The sequence below is a fragment of the Pteronotus mesoamericanus genome, unplaced genomic scaffold (genome assembly GCF_021234165.1).
Source record: "Pteronotus mesoamericanus isolate MK-2021 breed Mesoamerican mustached bat unplaced genomic scaffold, CSHL_Meso_final contig_78, whole genome shotgun sequence".
NCBI lineage: Eukaryota > Metazoa > Chordata > Mammalia > Chiroptera > Mormoopidae > Pteronotus > Pteronotus mesoamericanus.
The window spans coordinates 30,306,338-30,326,150 of record NW_026555258.1 but is presented as its reverse complement, the minus strand read 5'-3'; the positions used below and the strand labels follow the sequence as shown (position 1 = coordinate 30,326,150).

The 19,813-nt window shown below is 39.4% G+C and overlaps 1 protein-coding gene across 1 annotated transcript in view; it reads right to left on the bottom strand.

The window, feature by feature from the left end:
- Positions 1 to 19,578, bottom strand: part of RNF38 (ring finger protein 38) — a 121,889-nt gene extending 102,311 nt beyond the window's left edge. Inside the window, exon 1 of the mRNA XM_054584651.1 lies at positions 19,526 to 19,578. The gene's annotated coding sequence lies outside the window, so the exon portion shown is untranslated. The remainder of the gene's footprint in view (positions 1 to 19,525) is intronic.
- Between the last annotated feature and the right edge of the window lie 235 nt (positions 19,579 to 19,813).

The window sequence follows — 19,813 nt, the reverse complement described above, 5'->3', positions numbered from 1 at the left end:
CAACTGGATGTCATTATCTAATGGAAAAAAACTAAGGGGAGGAAATGAATGGGACAGTTATCACCAGTTTGGGCTGGGTAAACATTTTAGTTTTTGACATAAAAATATGAGCTCCCTGTAAAATATAAAATTAGGAATTCTCAGCATATAAATGATACTTAAAATCCTTGGGAACAAATGGTATCATCAAGAAAGAGAACACAGGAAAGAGATGGGGACAGGGCAACTCAAACCTGTAGTGATGGCGGATGGGGCTAACAAACAAGAAGTACACACAAAAGTGAGAGGAAAACCAGGATTATGGGATCACAAAAGCCAAGACCTAGGGATTCATGAAAGAGGGTAAATTCTATGGAGAACTGTGGTAAGACATGCAGTGAAACATGATCTGAGTGTCCCTTGGTTTGGTAATTCGCTGTCACTGATGATCTTGGCAAGAGCAGTCTTAGGAAGCAGAAAGTCAAATTGATGAGGGCTGATGAGGGACTGTACACCAAGCAGCCTGTTTCTGACTTAGCTTCTGACCTGCTCCTTCTCACCTAATCTCCTACTCTACCAAACAGCCTCGTAACACCTTTTCTTTCTACAACCCTCATCCTCCTGTAGCCCATTCTCAGTATAGCAGGCATAGGGATTCTGCGTGGGAATGAAGTTATTACACCACATCATCACGTCTCTCCTCAGTGATCTCATCTCAGAGCAAAAGTCATAAAGAAACTCTTTATAATGGCCTAGAAGGTCACCATCCTACTTTCTGCCACAGTACTCTTTCTAGCTACTCCAAATTCCCTCCTGCTCCCTGAATACAGCAAGCACACTTCTGCCTCGGAGCTTCTGCACTTATATAGAGCTTCAGGTCTCAGGTCAGTCACTGCAGCAAAGAGGTCTTCTTTGACCAATGGATTTAATTAGAACCAATTCCTTACATTCTGTTCTTGTCTTTCCTTGTCCTGCTCTATATTAGCATTTATCATTTTTATGATACATTACATATTAATCAGTTATTGTCTATCTAACATCACCAGAATGTGAGCTTCACAAGAACAGAGGTCTTACCAGTTTTTGTTCTACTGTATACCCAGTAAGTTGGCCTGGAACACAGTAAACGCTAATACTTATTTGTTGCATTTAAGTCACTAAAAAGGCCCTTTCAGCCCTGGCTGGGTGGCTCAGTTGGTTGGAGCGTCATCTCTTACACTAAAATGTTATGGGTTTGGTCTTCCATCAAGGCACATACCTGGGTTGCGGGCTCGATAACCAGTCGGGATGCCTAACGGAGGCAACCCATCGATGTTTCTCTCTTTCCCCCCTCCCTCCCACTCTCTCTCCTTTCCCCTCTCTCTAAAATTAATACACATATCCTCAAGGGACAATTAAACAAAGAAGAAGGAAAAAAGGCCCTTTCACATTACAAATTATTAAGCTGGTACTTTGGGTTTGGATTCAAGTGTTCTGTTTTATAGACAGTGTGAATCTGATCACTCATTAGTCATGCGAGATAAGTCCAGTTTCTGGGCCCATGAAATTCAGCACTAGCCAGTAAGCCTTGGAAATTCATAATATCATCCTGTGAGCCATCTCCTATAGACTCCTCAAAGAGTATTTCTGTTCAGTTTTCAATATAAACTGTTTACCTTTTGGGTAAAGCAAAGTCCACTGAACAAAAATCGTAATAAATCAGAGAAAGAGCCTTGGAGGAAATAGGGATACATAATGAAGATATGTACCTATTATATTTGAACAAAGGCAAGTAGGTACGTTGCTTTGGAATTAAGTGATTCTCCCAAATGATGAAACTATTCTCTCCAGTCTGTACATCTGGTTTTCCTATTCATCTCTCTGATCACCAAGAAACAGGCTACATTATTTTTCTATGCAAACTCCCTACCTCATGCCATTCTCCCTGGAAGGGTAACTGAATGAAAATACTACCAGGAAACTCCTGATGAGTTAAAAGCAAACAAAGCTCTAGATTATGTCAATGAAATGCAAACCTCAATCATACCTTTGAAATGTTTGAGTCACATCATCTACTCATGTACTCCTACAACAGTGAAATGCTCAATTGCTCTGACTCCATCTTTTTTAAGCCTGTGTTGTTTCCATGGCCTCTGGGTGAATCATTAGAGGAATTAGGCTTGGTGCTTGAGTTTTTACAAATACAGCCCCTACCATTTTCCCTTCTCTTGACATAAAAGAAGCCTGAACTTTGTACTTTCTTAAGATGGATTTGAGGGACCACTAGGACTCCCATCTTCTTAGTTGGTGCCTTCTCGATCACACTCCAAATTCTGATGTTTTGAGTTTTGGCCTTTCAAAGCATTTGGGCACACACACTTTGGATTGGTAACACTCTTATACAGAATCTGTGGAAACATGTCCTGAAAACTGCAGTACTCATCCAGTGAATTGATTTACATTTATTGTATACCTAAGATTGTAAAGCAACAGCAAAACAATTTAAAATACAAATAAATCTACATAACTTGCAAATCTGACTATTTAACTGCATGACATTTTTAAATCATCCTCAAAAGAAAATATGTAATTTATAAAAATAACATAAACAAACAAAACTCCGTATTTACAAAAAAGAAAAATAGAGGTGAACTAAAATGTTTGTCTAAAAATTATGAGGACACAAAAGATTCTATTTAGCACTGTCTCTGACTCTTAGAGAAACTTTAAAAGTCTTTTGAAAATCTACATGGACCAGTAATACATGAGAAGATGCTCAATATTATTCACCATTAGGGAAATGCAAATCAAAACCACAATGAACTACCAAATGCACCCCCAGTAGGATGGCTATAATAAAAAAAGATAAACAATAAATATTAATAAGAACGTGGAGAAATTAGGACTCATAAATTGCTGCTGGAAATGTAAAATGAAACGGTACACCACCTTAGAAAACAGATTGGCAGTTCTTCAATAATTCCACTTCTGTGGGTGTTTATGTGTATGTATCTAAGAGAAATGTAAATATAAGTCCACGCAAAACTTCGGACATAAATATCCATTGCATTATTTATAATGGTCCAATAGTGGATGCAACACAAATAAATGTTCATTAATTGATGGGTGGATAAATAAAATGTAGTATATCCACAAATGAATATTATTTGACCATAAAAAGGAATTAAGTACTAATATGTTACAAAATAGATGAACCTGAAAGCATTACGCTAAATAAAAAGCCAGTTGTTAAAGACTGTATATTACATGATTCTACTTACATAAATGGTCCAAAATAGGTAAATCTGTAGTGACAGAAATTAAATCATTGATGCCCAGAAGTGGGGTAGAAGGAAATGAGCGACCACAAATGGGTACAAGGGTTCTTTGGTGGGCAATTAAAAGACTCAGGAATTAGATAGTTATGGTGGTTGCACAACTGTGAATACACCAGAATACCAAAAGCTATTAAACTATACACTTTCTATGAGTAAACTGTATGAAATATAAGTTACACCTCAATACAGCTATTAATTTTTTTTATAAAGAATGAGGTAGAGAGAATGGGAGGTTTCTGGGATACTTGTAATATTATTATTTCTTGAACTATTGGTTACATTGTATGTTCACACTGTGATGATTAACTGAGTAGCAAACTTACAAGATGTGCATGATTCTATAGGTGCATGATATCTCAAGTAAATGGTTTTAAAAAGAATAACTAGATCTATAAATACTGACTTGGAAACAGACCCAGACACAAAGTGGGGAAAAAAGGAAGTTCAAAAACAATATAGTATAGTATGAGCCCACTTTTTATAAATTTATACACATGTATATATGTGGGCAGAGTAAAAGAAAAAAGTGCACAAGTATATATAGCAACCTGTTCTCACTGATCTCTTAAAAACTCAAATAAAGGAACTTTTATTTTCTCTGATACATATTTCTGTAATGTTTGAATTTTTGCAATGTGTATTTTTGTAATGAGAACATAACTGTATACAGTTTTTTAAAAAAATTTAAGGCATGCAGAATTTAATTTAAAAAAAATCTAGTTCAGCCCCCCAAAATTAAGAAAACTGAACAGAATGAACTAAAAACAAAATAGAAATAAATGGTTACTGCTCCTCCACCCAAAAAAGATTATTTTTCCTTGATACCAAAATCCTGCTATCAAGAATAGGAAAAAAAGTAAAATTACAGGCCTCCTCTCATGAATATATACCAAAGCTCTGAATACTAACAAAGCAATCCAGTACTATGAGGATTCTTCCAGGAATTTAGGGATAATTCCGTACTGAAAATTGTTCAATATAATTCAGCACATAAACAGGTCAAAAGAAATAATCTCTAAGGCTAGGTAATCATGTTTAAAGGCATTTGACAAACTTATCCTTTTTAAAAAAATCTTTACTAAATAAAAATACTTTTTTAACTTGTTAGGTTTGAGACCCACAGTCAACCCCACAACAAAGAGTGCACCTGAGGCAGCCTCATGAGACTAAAGTCGAGTATACGACATTTTCTGAATGTTATTGTCTAGCCAATGAAATAGCAAAGAAAAATAACAGAGGAAAATTCCGAAAAGGAGTCTAAATTAGCAAAATTTGTCCAACTGGTATATCCACCAAAAAAAATCTATGTAAAATTATTAAAATGACAAAACTCAGGAAATATGCAGGTTTGTAAGCAAATACGTAAAAATCAACAGCTTTTACTAACACTGACAAAACTCAAAAAGTATAACTAAAAAAAAAAAACCACCCCACTGCACTGGCTGGCATGGCTCAATGGGCTGAGCACCTGCCTGCGAACCAAAAGGTCACTGGTTCAATTCCTGTTCAGGGCACATGCCTGGGTTACAGGCCAGGTCCTTGGTTGGGGGTGTGTGAGAGACAACCAAAAGGCAACAGATATATGTTTCTCTTAAACATCAATGTTTCTCTCCCTCTCTCCAAAAAATAATTAAAATCTTTGAAAAAAATAAATTTAAAGTTTAGGAAAAACACCCCATTACTGAAAATAAAAATGTAAAATACTATGGAAATAACAAATGTTAAGTAAACCACAAAACTTCACTAAGGTGTATATACTATGACACATAAAAAGAGACCAAGTAGAAAGAAGTCATGTTGATAATGAAAAGACTCAGTATGAGGAGATCAACTTAATAAATTTAATGCATTTCCAATCAGTGTAGCAGTGGGTTTTTTTCCTCTTTTCTTTCTTTCTTTTTTCTTTTCTTTTCTTTTCTTTTTTTTTTTTTTGGTAATTCGGAGAAAAACTTAAAAATTTAACCAGGGTGGTGGGGGGAGTGTCTAATAAAAGCCAAGTCTTTTTCAAAATAAGAAAACTACGAGAATTTGTCCTACCAAACATTTACCTGTATAAAACTACAATAAGTAAAACATGTAGTGTTGGTGCCAGAACAGTCAGATCAATAGAACAAAACAATATACAAACACACCTAAGTACTAATGGAAATTCAGTATTTAATTTAAAATGTCATGTTAAATATGTAAGGAATTGGTTAAATTGTGGTAAGTCCATATCAAATACAATGAAATATGCACAGCTAGCTATTAAGAATCAGGTAGATTATACTAATGTAGAAAGATGGTCAGAATATATTGTGACAAAAAATTATAGAAAGGAAGTACAATATGATTCCTTGTATGTTAAATATATACATTTACTTGAGAGCCATTCAATGCAGAGAAAATGCCTGGAAAGATGCACCGTATCAAAACAGCACTGTCTCTACCTCTAGGATTATAACAAAGAGGGGTAAGAATGAGAGTTCACCAGCCAGGGTCCCAATATAAAGAGATGGCAAACTCCAATTAGAATAACCTGAAGGGGGTTTATTTATAAATTAAATAATCACACAGTTGGGAGGTGAGGTCTACAGACCACAGGGGATGTAAGAGAAACTAGGACTAGCAATAGCAGAACAATTCTCACTCTAGCCCTCCAAAAAGACAAAGATACCAGAATGCAGGTAACAAATGCAGGCTCCCCTGAGAAGAGAGGGGACAAATATTCTCACCTCATTCCATCCCTTCAATCTCCTCTTAAGGTTGAACACAAGAAGTCACAGGACCTGGGGGCACTTTCCCTGGGGCAAACAGCCAGGTAGAACTGGGTGGAAGGTAGATCTGGAGAAGTACACTGAGGTTATTTGGCACAGACTTCTTTAACCTTTTTCATTTAAAACAAAAAATGGTTCCATTTACGGGAGATTTTTAAATGTTTTTTTTTTTTAATTTTTACTTATTGATTTTAGAGAGAGAGGAAGGGAAAGAGGAAGAGAAACATTAATTTGCTGTTCCACTTACTTAGGCATTGATTTCATTAGCTGATTCTTGCATTTGCCCTGACTGGGGATTGAACATGCAACCCTGGAGTATAGGAATGACTCTCTAACCAACTAAGCTATCCCTCCAGGGCCTCTTTTACCTTTTTATAAGTTTAATTATATAAATACAAGTACAATCGCTTCATTAAAACTTTACATAGAAAACTAAAATCCCACCCCTCCATGACCCTGAATCTTTCTCCAGAAGTAATCATCTTTATTGCCATCACTTTGGTGAGATTTGTTGATTTTCTTCTAGACAGATACACATACTCACCACAATAAAAAACAAAGAATTGTCTTATGAGTTATCATTTGCTTAACAAGAACAACATTAACTACTACTTTCTGCAAACTTTTTTGTGTGTGTGCCATTTTTAGGTTGGTTATAAAATAATTCTTAAAAAGCCAATATGGATGGCTTGATTCTCCTCAGTGCTATTTACACTGTAACCCTGTGGCTCTCAAAATATGATATTCCCCCCTTCCCAAGCTGCATTAGCATCACCTAGGAATTTGCTTAAAATACAAAAGATCAAGCCCCAACCTACTGAGGGTAATCAAAAGCTCAGGAAGTGAAGCCCAGTAATCTTCCTTTTAAATAACCCTTAAGACCTGACTATTACAGAGCCACTACTCCACCAATACCAGTGCAGTGCCCCTGCTAGGGATCTGCATTTTAATGAGATCCCTGGGTGATGCACAAGTAAATTAAAGTGTGAGGACCGCTGATCAACCCCAGTCCCATAAACTTAACCCCAATCCATATTACCAGCACCCATCCACACACAGTATCTATGAGTGGTTTCTAGGGCTGAGAAGGGAAGAGGCCAGCAGAGAGGCCAGAGGTTTTTAATGTCTTTGAATTTGAATCTATCACTCCAGTGGGAAAAACATCAGCACTGCATGCCCTAGTTAGGGAGAGCATGTTACCAGTGTCATATTTTGTGTGTGACAGCACATAACTACCATTAAATATACCCTGGAAATTCACTGCTTTTAGGTGTCAATATTCTATCATAAATTCTCATTTTTCTTTTAAAATAAGTGAATTTCAACTTTAACCCCAGGTATAATAAAATTACATACAACTAGCTAACTTTTGTTTGTATCACTAATATTGTGGTGGGGACCCATCCTTTTATTTTTTTTTTCATTGCGTTTACTGGGGTGACACTAGTGAATAAAACCATACAGATCTCAAGTGTACCACTCTGTAACATATCATCTGCATACTGCATTGTGTGCTCACCACCTAAATTGAAGTCTCTTTCTGCCACCAGTTATTCCCCACTTTGCCCTCTTTCACCTCCCCCCACTCCCTTTTCCCTCTGGCAACCACCATTATTTTCAAACAAGCCCCGGAGATACATCTTTTTGTTCAAGAATACCTTTAGCAACACCTATAGGTTTATCAACCCTCCATTTCCATGCTGGAGTCTAAGCATCCACACATCCTGTGGGGAGGGGAAATGCAACCAGAATTCCACCTTTAACTTCCTGCTCCCGCCCTCAAAGGCTCAAATGTTTTCTTATATATTTTTGAAAGATTTTATTTATTTATTTTTAGAGATAAAGGAAGAGAGGAAGAAAGATAGGGAGAGAACATTCTCAAGTTACCTCTCGTACACAACCCAAGTGGGGACCAAACCCGAAACCCAGGTGTATGCCCTGACTGGGAATCGAACTGGCGACATCTCACTTTGCGACATCTCACTTTGCAGGACGAAGCCCAACCAACTAAGCTACACCCATTAGGGCTCAGAAATTGTCTTTTAAAACCTGCAATCTAAGGCTCCAGTCTCTGCCTCTCCTTTCTGCTCTTCTCTTATTTTTCTCTACTCAGTGTCAGGTCTGCGAGTAAACTGCAAACATGCTGAACTTTCTCAGGTAATCTGCCATGGGAACATACACATTTGTGCCTGAGAATCATACAGTCTCACTGCTCAATCCAACATGACTCAGCCTAATACAACGATCTGCTTTTTTAAGGCACTTCCAGTTTCACTTCTAGTTTTTACCAGGCTTACGCCCTGCCCCAATGCAACACAGCCCCCCTCCCTTCTCTGAGCTTTCCTGACCCAGGAAGTACGATGGTCAAGTCTATGGAGCCCATAACCAATTTGACTTGCCTCCCTCTTCTTAAAGCAATGCTGGAATCAAAATTCCTAAAGCCCCTTTTCAATTTGATAACTTTTCTTACATAGAAACAAAGAGCATTTTAATCAAGCCTTAAATTTGAGCCCTGGGTTTTTTAATAACATAGCATCAGGAAAAAATAATGTAACTATTCTATCAAACCATTTTATTTTGAAAAGAAACATGTTTGCATTTCAAATGTGCTATTAAAAAATTTCGGTACAGTAACACTCATTTGATTTCTATCCCCACCTCACAGAATTATGTTAAAATCTTTTGTCAATTGAAACAGTTCATTTTTTTTTTAAGATTTTTGTCCTACCAAAAAGTTAGACTCACAACATGTACGATATTATCTAAACCTTTTAGACTCAACTCTGACTTTAGCTTTGACCCCTAGAATTTATTTCATGAGCTGCACACAAATTAATTTTAATAAGGCAAATCTTTTGATTTGTTTGTTGCCTTTGTTAATTTTGGGGTTAATTTTTTTTAAGCTCACAGTGGTAGCTTTTATTTAAAGTTAAAGGTCAAAAGTATCATAAAATAGTAACTTGTGTTCAACAATATATGCACGCTTCTTAATAGAAACATCAAATAATTAGTTCACAAGAGTTCATGGCTCATATTGTTAATATAAAGCAAAGAAAGTCAACAATGTCCTTCATTAGAACCCCAAAACATATTACGACTCTAGATATTTTCTGAGGCAAGATTCTTAAACAAACTCAAACAAGTAAACAGGTAGAATTTCCTCAATTATCTAAATTACTTTTTTTTTTAAAGATTTTATTTGTTTAATTTTAGAGAGAGGGGAAGGAAAGAAGGAAGAGAGGGAGAGAAACACCCTTGTTTGAGAGATACATCTGTCAGTTGCCTCTTGCACATCCCCAGCTGGGGACCTGGCTTATAACCTAGGTATCTGCCCTGACTTGGGAACCTTTCCGTTCACAGGCCAACTCAAGCCACTGAGCCACACTGGTCAGGGCTAAGTTAATCAGTTATCCCATCTGAACTTAAAAAAAAGAGTATCTCCCTCATATGAATTAATTCCATACTGCTTAGTAATTTGAAAGACAGAGAATTCTTTTTTCCTTTCCAGCTATCCGTAAGCAGGAGAAAAAGATTAAATTGGCAGACGTATCTCAAAAAACAGGCTATGTTCCAAAAGTCTATAAATACTGTTTTAACCTCAGAATCGCATTTGCCACAGAACATTTTTTAAATAGATGGTGCACCAATGCCTATTAAGCTCATAATATAGACGAAATAATATTAGAAACACCATCTAGAATTGCTTACAAGAACTTTACTCAATCTCACAATTTCAACTTTAGGGAACCTAAAGAGAGAATTTTTAACAAGCATTCCAACCAATTTTGAAGTACGTAGTTCATTTGGGAACCACTATGCTACATTATTTTCCTCAGATAATCCACTGTCTCAGACAACATCAACCCAACACCCAGGCTATCCAATTGAAGCCTGAAATGTTCATATTCTATGCTACTGAATAAAAGGGTATGTTTATCCTTTAGCTTGTAACAACTCAGTTTATTGTAGGAATTAAGTCTAAAAAGAAGTCTAATATCCATTCCTGTACTGATTTGGAAGTGGGGAAGGAATGCATATCCACAAAAAGGTATGATTCAGAAGTTGCTCTAAGTAGTGTCAAATATTTCCTTGAGAAGTTCTATATCTTCTTAAGTGACCAAATAAGCACTCAGTTAAGACCCCAATGTTCGGAATTGTAGAACATGGGAGATTTTCTAAGAAGGAATTTAAATATGCCTGATCTAAAGTAAACCCACTTCAATACAGGTACTCCAGCTCCTGTTGTGAAAAAAAAATGAATGACTTTATTTTTTTAAAGATTTTATTTATTTATAGAGAGGGGAAGGGAGTGCGGAAAAAAGGGAGAAAAACATCAATTTGTGGTTGCATCTCCCACATCCCCTACTGAGGACCTGGCCCGCAACCTAGGCATGTGCCCTAGGCTGGGAATCAAACCAGCGACCCTTTGGTTCGCAGGCCGGCGCTCAATCCACTGAGCCACACCATCTAGGGCAAAAGTAATGAATGACTTTTAAAAATCAATTAAATAAGCCTAACAATAATTCAGAACTTTGAAAAAAAATCAAGAAGGAGTACATTTCACAGGAGGACCAAAGGTAAAAACTAAAGACTGAAAATTCTCTTTAGTGGCTAAACCACTGATTGCTTTTTATAATCAATCTTTTGTTACCAAAATTAACTGCTAAGTTTGCTTAGACTATCTAAAATGAGATGTAGTAAAACATGATGGCTAAAAATACAGATTCTGAAACAAGATAGCTTGGGTTCACATCCCAGATAACACTCTTAATAGCTGCATCATCTCTAGCAAGTTTTTTAATCTCTCTGTGCTCCAGTTTCTTAATCTGCACAATAAGGATAACAATAGCATCAACCTTAGAGTATAGTGAAAATTAAGTGAACTAATCCAGGTAAAACACCTGGAACAGAACTTTGCACACAGTAAGCACATAATAAGTGACCACTGTTTTCGACATATCAATAAATAGGATTTGGATAAACTGCAGAAGGAAAGGCATTCCAAACTGAAGTAACACGCAAAGGAACAGTGGTGAAAAAGTGATACACATTCGGACAACAGGGAATTGTATTTCCCTGGAGAATAATATTTATAAGGAAGAATAGTGGAGATTGGAATAATGAAGATCCAGTTGTGCAGGCCTTGAATGCCAGACAAAATAATGTTTCTCATATTTAGAAGGCAGCCACTTAAATTTTTGAAATCGGATTAGATCTGTGCTTTAGCAATGTTAATTATCAAGATGAAATCCTATCACTACCATTAATGCAATTGTGACATTCTCTGTCATCATATGAAGGGTTAACAGACCCCAAAATACATCTGTTCTGCTACCACACTGTAAGAATCTGTCACTGAACTGTTGCATATGTGAATCATACCTGAAATCCTCACTGTGCATGGTACCTGGTAGGCACTCAATAAATGTTTTATCATTTAGTGGCCACCAGAGAGCAGTGAAGTAAAAAAAGTCAGAGGTTAATCCCCAAAGGAAACATATATTATAAATGAAGTAAATGAAGTAGCCAAATAACAGTTTATTATTAAGCTAAAATAAGCAGCTGCTGATCATGAGGGTGGGCTAGTGGGGATCAATTTTACTTTTCATTTAAAACAGATAAAATGGATCCTTGTGCATTTCTTTTTCCATATAATACAAGAATTTATTCTTATTAGGTCAACTGGCTCTAATAAATGGAAAAAAAAAAAGTAAAAACTGGCCAGGTCAATTTTTAAGCTAATTCTTGTAAACTTTGTATATTTTCAAATCTCATAAAATTTAGCTGTCAAATTGGTAGTCTTTTCAAAGGATTACTTGGGCAATATCTCTGTAATAAACCACCAGTAGTTTTATGTTAAGATAAATTTAAGGTGTATTTTCTCAGGATATTTGCACTCCCATGTCCATAGCAGGATTATTCACAGTGGCTAAGACAGGGAAACAACCTAAGTGTCTGACAGGTGAATGAGTAAAAAAGATGTGGTATATACATACCATGAAATATTATTCGGCCATGAGAAATAAAATTCTGCCATGTGCAACATGGATGAAACTGGAGGACATAATGCTAAGGAAAAGCGAAACAGAGAAAGACAAATACCGTATGATTGCACTTACATGTGGAATCTTAAAAAAAAAATTAACTTAAAAGGTAGAACTCATAGAAACAGAAGAATGGTGGTTACTGGGAGTTGGGGAATGAGAGGAGGGAATGTCGATCAAAAGACACAGCCTTCAGTTACAAGATGAGTAAGTTCTGAGGATCTAACGTATAGCATGGTGACTACAGTTAATAATAGTCTTGTTTACTTGAAATTTGCTATGCAAGAATAGATCTTCAGCATTCTCACCAAAAAATAATAACGTAACCATGTGAGGTGATGGATATACTAACATCGTTTCACAATGCATACACATAACAAATCATCACTTTAAGTATATCCAATTTTGTGTTAGTAAAAAGGATAAATTTCCTCAAAATCATGATACGCAGTAAAAATAAAGGTCCAACTCCTGACATGATTTTAACAGGTAATTAGAGGAAAAGTCAGCTCACACTAGCTGTAGCTTTCTATGGAGTATACTCGCTCTCCCTGGCTGCTTCTCTCACCACAGATACCAGTGCTAATTACAACAAAAAGGACCCCTTTCTCTTCACCTTGAGCAAGGGGGACTGGAGTCCACTATCCTCAAGTTTAAAGATGACCTATGCAGGCAATTGTTTGGTGCATTTCTTTTTTAAAAAAATGTCTGAGATACTAGTTAGAGTAATATACTAGTAATTTTAAAATAGTAAGAAAAAAGAAGTGTTCACTAAAAGAATACCAACAGAGCTCAGAAGCACATCATGACAGAGATTAATTGATTTAAGAGTTTATATTCCCAGATTAATTGATTTTTTTTCTAGTGGTAGTAGGGGGAAATCAGCTTGTCAAATTTGTCAGTTAGTGCTTACTTTGAGAAACTTAAAACACATACACACAAACACATTGATTAGTAAGAGTACCCATGGATAACAAGCAAGTTATACATGTGGACTTTTTGGGCAGTCATTCTGACAACACAATCAAAAAGCTAAATAGGCCCGGATTTCTACATAACTTCTTCTAATGTACTTTTAAAGTAACTGTACAATTTTAGACTAAAAAAAAAAGTTCCAGCTGTCTTGTGCTTTTTAAAGCTTGCAAGTATTAGAATTTAAAAATCTGAAGGGTATTCACTTAAACATGTTCCCATCAGCATTACCAACAACGCTCCATTATCCATTTTGGTACTGTCTCCAGATGATTTTTAATCCCTGCCTGACTTCTCCCTACCAACGAGTACTTGGATACCATCTTTACCCTGCCTGCCCCCATTACTTAGTTGTGCTTAGGGAATTATAATTACAGTGATCCCGCCCTTGGAACATCCTCAGAGCACAAAGCCTCTTTGTATGATTGGGGGTGAGGGGGGCGCCTTCCAGGCTTCACAGCAAAGGGTGGGTGGTAGCAACACAGGCAGCAATGAAGGAAGGGGAGCTGGAACCACTATGGTGGATCTCAGGTCTGGCTCAATATTGTTTGAGGGGTTTTATTTGCTGGGTGCCTGGCCAAAAGGTTCTGCAAAGCCTCTGCACCCTTCCCATGGGGGGAGCAGGGAACGGGGCCTGTCCTGACAGATGGGTAGATCACCACCAAGCCCAGAAGGCCAGGAAGCAGAAGGAAGCATTTTAAAAAATGAAGAAAAACCAACAGCTAAAGATTATGCCTCTATACTGTTCTGAGGATCTCAGGTAATGAAGTCTCTACCAATGAAGGCCATTACTCCAGTGAATCAGTGGATAGTATTGGTATTACTAGTATCCAATAGTGCTAAAATATGTATGTATTGAGGTGGGGACAAACATCTACAAAGAAACACAAATCTATTAAAAAGTATTTTGAGTTTCTCACCCATGGATATATTTATTGATTTTTAGAGAGAAAGGCAGAGGGAGAAAAACATGGATGTGAGCGAAACATTGATCAGCTGCCTCCCATACATGCCCAGACCAGGGATCCACATACATAGGCTCCAGGCTCAATCCCCAATCAAGCCTGCAACCTAGATATGTGCCCTGACTAAGGATCAAACCTGCAACCTTTTGGTGTCCAGGACAACACTCCAACCAACTGAGCCACCACCCAGAGGGGCTCTATTAAAATTTTTTAAAAATAAGATAGCTCAAAGCCAAATAAAAAATACTTTTTGTTATTTATGACAGTCCCAACCCCTATTTGCAAATGTGATTATGAAGTAAATACTACTTTTATTTAGCTTACCCTGCTACTTCTAGTCGTCTTCAAAACTGCTCACTTCCTAGCTTTTGACAGTAAAACCAGTTTCAACTGAAGATCAGAGAGCACCACCTGCAAACACTGAAATCAAAGGTGCTGAAGCAGAACTGATACAGACAGGTAACTTTCAACTTAAGGAACATCCACAAAGCACTACAAAACATCTACTGCTTAACTGCTTGCTACTCTCTCTTCCATATATGTATTTCTTCCTCTTACCATTTTCCTCTTTTTTTTCTTTCAAGATGGTCAAATGATTATATGTCAAAACTCGCAATCTCTCCCTTATTTCTACACATTTCTTTTTTCCACCAACGCAGACAAAGCAATGATACTTTCTATACCAAACTGGAGAGAACTATGATAAACCCTAGCATAATCCCATCATTCTCCTCCTCCACCTGCCCAACATCACTCCAATTAACTATTCAAGCAGTCACTAGAATAGCACTAGCATCCATTTAAGCAGAACGGGAAAATGAAACTGCTTTAGATAAGGCCTATAGGTGAAAACTGTTTATTCTCTTTGTATGGGCAATAAGACTATTTTTTGTTAAGCTTTTGTTTTGTTTTATTTACATACATTTTCTTTTAAAAATTCCCTAAAGACAGCAGCAAAAGCACACTGAAACTCTCAATCCATCATCCTCAATCATGCTTTAAAATAATAATAAAAAACAACAGAAACCACTTCAAATGTACATCTCCCTTGAGTCTGCAGAACAGCACTCTTCCATGACAACTGTTCTGAGAAACACACTGCCATTATTTGCAAAAGCAGTAGGAAGTCCAGTCTTGTCCTTGGTTCAGCACTCCCCCCTCCTCTCTCTCCAAGAAAAAATGAACAGCAGGAAGCATAAACAACCACTTAATGGAAAATACAAATGGGTAAATATTTTTTAAATTGGCTAAAAAGCCTCAGGTCTTAAGAAATTCAGAAATGCTAGTGTAGGGTAAAACAGGAAAAGCAAAATAAAATTGTGCTCCTCCCTGAAAGTGAGCACTGTAAGAATACAAGAGTGAACGTGGTACAGAGCTACTTTCCTTCACTTACCAGATGCTTTGTCATTAATGACTTCTCTCTCATTCTGTCTTTCCTTAAATAGTGGTATTTTCTAGATAGTTTATTCTGTACATATTTCTGTACATATTCTGTACAGCCCCATAACAAATTTTACAACATTAAGTTAAACTCTTTGGTTCAACAGAGTATGGTGATAGGAAGCCAGGGATGGTGGGTTCCTTCCCATGAAAAGTTCACATGGAGAACTTTCAAGCCCCAGGCCCAGTAGCAACCAGTCCTCTTTGCAGAGCCCATGGTAAGTATGGATGGCACAGTTACAGTTGGACCAAAAGCTCCAAAGCTACAGGGCCCTGCAAGGTCATAAAGAATCTTTGTGAGAATCAGAAAAGGGAACCCCTTCTCTGAGGGACACATTTGCACACAAGGTGTTCGTATCGGTAAGTAGAACACAGAATGGATTTCCACTCCCACTCACCACCCAAAACAGGTGCCCTTCTGCTGGGCAAAATCTACACAATCATGTACAGCAGCCCTGCAAAAGTGTACCTGGGGCAACACTGCACCTCCAAAGAAGGTTTTCAGAAAGAACCTCATCAAAGACAAATAGGTATTTCCCAAATTTCATTAGTAGAAATTCTCACATTTGCTAAAGAAATTAATTCCTAAACATATGTTAGGTCTAGAGCAAAAACGGTCTAGCAGAAAAGAAAAACTAGCAAATTTGGGAGAAAGGAAACTCTTCCATCTTAAGGGATAATCAGTTGTTTCCTAAAGCCTTAATCATTGACTATAGGTTCAAATAGCTTAACTTTAGTGGCATGTCATAAACTAAAAGACTCAAACCATCACTGTCGCCTGCAGAGAAAGGCATGATGACATACATTTATCTTTAGGTAAATTTTGCCTAATCTGCCAATTTTTCTTCTCTATCAGACACTTTTTTGCTCCTCCTATCCTAACAATAAAACCACATGTTGTGATACGTGTGGTTAAAGTTTGTAAAACCTGCTTAACAGCCCTGTGAGTGTCAGACCCCTTAGCTACCTGCATGAAAATAAGAGAAAGAGACAGCCTGGATTATGAAAGGCTTAACATTTGATGGCTTCCACCCCCTTACCATTATTTTATGCCTTACAAAAGAACGAAGTATCACATGAGTCCAAATTAGTCCCAATCATGCAGAAGGAGCAATAGAGGTCAGCCTGTGGGCTATGCTGGGACGAAGCTTAGATGAAGTACAACCCAGAATCAAAAGGAGCCTAAGGCAGTGGATCTCCAACTTCGGCAGCAGAATCTACTGGAACCTTTCAGAATCAGATTCCAGGGTCCCCTCCCCCTGACCTAGGTACACTAGAAAGTTTAGGAACAACGGGAAATCCTCCACATTTACCAATCAGCAGTTCCAAAATAAAAGTTATCCACCACAAAACTCAGCTTTACAAGTTAGAAGTAGGTGACAGAATTACCCACCTGCATGCCTAATAGGCTGTGCAGGGTTGGAGCCTGTGGTTAGTTTCATTATTATGCCACAAAAGCCTTGTACTCTATACATAGGAACATTTTTTGCATGTGAAAAACATTTCAAACATCTGAAAATATTTAAGATGATATAATGAATATCTCTGTTCGTAACCCCCAAGATAAGCAAATGTTAATTTGCAATTATCTGATTTAAATTTGTTTAGTAATAGAATACTGCAGATATAAAGCCCTCTGTGTGCCCCTGTTGAATCCCATTCCTCATCTTCTCTTCCCAGAGATAATCACTACTTTGAATTTGGTGTCAGTTATTACCATGCATGTTTTTATACTTTTACGATGCATGTACACAGCCCCAAACAATGTTATTTTGCATATTTTCAGATTTTATACAAGTGGAAGCATTCTGTAACAATTTTCTGTGACTTCCTCCCCCACCTGATGTTACCTTTGTGAGATTCAACCATTTTAATGCATGTGGCTATAGTTTATTTTTCACAGTGCTATAACATTTGATTGTGTGGGAGTAGCTAACAATTTATGTGTTTTCCTGTTGGTGGACATTTAACCTACAATCAGTATTCCTGTACATGTTTTGTACTTATTTTCTCGGACAAGAGTGCAAGGACTTCTTAAAGTATATACCAGAAATGAAATGGACATTTTGGGTAAATAGATGTTTGCCTTCCTGCAAACTAGACTTCACTGTTACTCTCCAAGGTGGTCGTATCCATTTACAGTCCCACCAGTACTATTAAAAGTTGATTTCCCCACAATCTTACTAACAGTTTGTTATCACAGCATTTAAGTTTTGCCAATCTGATGGCCCTGAAATGGCATTTCACTGTTTCTTTCATTTGCATTTCCCTGATTGCAGGTCTTTTGATAAATGTTCGTGCTTTTATATATCTCTGCCAAATATGTGCTTCTCAGTTTTTCAGAAAACTCTAACTCAGCTTATCTGAATCAGGGCAATTCCTCCCATAGCACCCGGCCAACAGTCACCACAGCTGGAAACCTGAGGTGCAGGAAGGCCGCAAGAAAACAGCTGACTCAAACAAGGAATCTTCTTGGACAAAGGGCCCTAATTAATGCATTTTCTAATTAGTCTTCCCTTCCCTCTTTTGTCAAGCCTTATGTCCAAGACACTACTATGGGCCTGCAACCTTACAAGAGGGGAGAGACTGGAGGTGGGGAGTGTGAAAGCTAAAACATTTATATAAAACTGTCTTTACTTAAAGAAACGAAGAGACTGCAGACCGATACCTACTACTCAACCTTCTAAGTAAGATACCACTCACCTAATCAAACTCACCACGTTTGACTCCCTCTTTGAAACATCCCAATCTTTTTCTCTAGACTAGACACTTGTCCCCTCCCTTCAGCAACCCTTTTATGTCGCTTTCCCCTCAATGACTAAATTGTCGTCTTTTTCCCCATTCTACAGCTACTTTGTAGCTCCTCAGGGCCCTCTTCATTGCCTGTAACACGCTGCATGCTCGCTCTCCCTCTCCTCCAAACTCCAAGTCCTCTCCTCTTTCCCTTTCCAAGATGCATCCACAGTGAAAACAATCCATCCAATGACCCGCCCCAAAGAAAAATGGGAATCCCATGCAATACATGGTCCTGAGTTACATGCCAGACAAGCCGGTGACTCTTCCCAATCCTCCCAGCTTCCTTCCCCCTTCAGGCCTGGGATAGCTTTCTTTCTCTGGGGGTTGTACAAGTTTTACAATTCATACCACCGGGGAAAAACTCATTCGGACTTCTGTGGCAGAAATGCCTTTACTAAGGCCATACATACACTTATGCTTGGGGCATGAACGAAACTCGGGCCATTTCGTAGAAAAGACACCTTACGGGAGTCTCCCTCCACCAAAAGAGGCGGGCCTCCCTCCTATAAATTCCAGCTGGATTGGTTTAGTCCGTGCGGTGGTGGTTAGGTGGCCTCGCAGAGACCAAACGGCCCCCGCGTTAAGAAGTTTCCGAAGCTCTGACCCACGCACTCAAGAAACCCTCTTCACCGAAAGCAAACCAATCACAGGAGTCTCTCCCTCCGCGGCTCCCCAAACCCGCTCCCCAGGTCACCACCAAGCCCCCAAAGCGGCCCCTGCTGCTCCGTCCCAGCCCGCAAAAGATCATTTCTCCTAAGGCAGCCAAAAAGCGCTGGGTGGGCGTGCCTGGGACCAAGGCCTAGCGCCCCCTCCTCCGGGATCAATCTCTCTGGATTCTCAGAAGCTGGGGGCTCTCCTCCTCCCAGCCCCCCCGCCCCCCGCCCGGGGCCCGCGCCGGCCCAGGGTGGCTCTGGGTCCCAGCCAGGATACGACTCTCAGCGGCTACGTGACCTTGGGCAAGTCACTTCCCTCTGTAAGCCTCAGTTTCCTCCTCCGCGTAGTGGAGACCCAGAGAGGTCCTGCGCTGGCCCCCAGAGGGGTGGGGGCTACTACCCACCGGGTGGGAATATGCTTTGTGAGCCGCTCGCGCGGCGGGGACGCAGGGCTCACAGGGGCTCCAGAGCCGGACAAAGCTGACCCGGACCACGCTCCACCCACTCCATGGGGCCGACTGGCTGGACCGCACGCTTTTGCGCCCCCCACCCCCGGGACCAACCCACGCCCCTCCCCGCCTGGCCCGCTCCTGGACCCCGTACCTGCTCCCGGCGCTCGGCCGCAGGCGCTGCCACCCTGGGCGCTCGCCCGGAGAGGCCCGTGGCCCGGAGGGCTGAGGCGGCCGGCGGCGGCGGGCTCGGGCCGGGGCGGCGGCGGTGGGGGACGCGGGCGGCGCGGGGGCCCGAGCTCCGCGAGGCCCGGCCTGGGAGACGACGACGGAGGCTGGAAGTGCGCGGCAGCCGCGGCTGCTGAGGCGGCGGCCACCGCGGCGGCGCCGCTTCCGCTCATGGCGGGGCCGCGGGCAGCGGCTCCGGCTGCGACTCGACTCC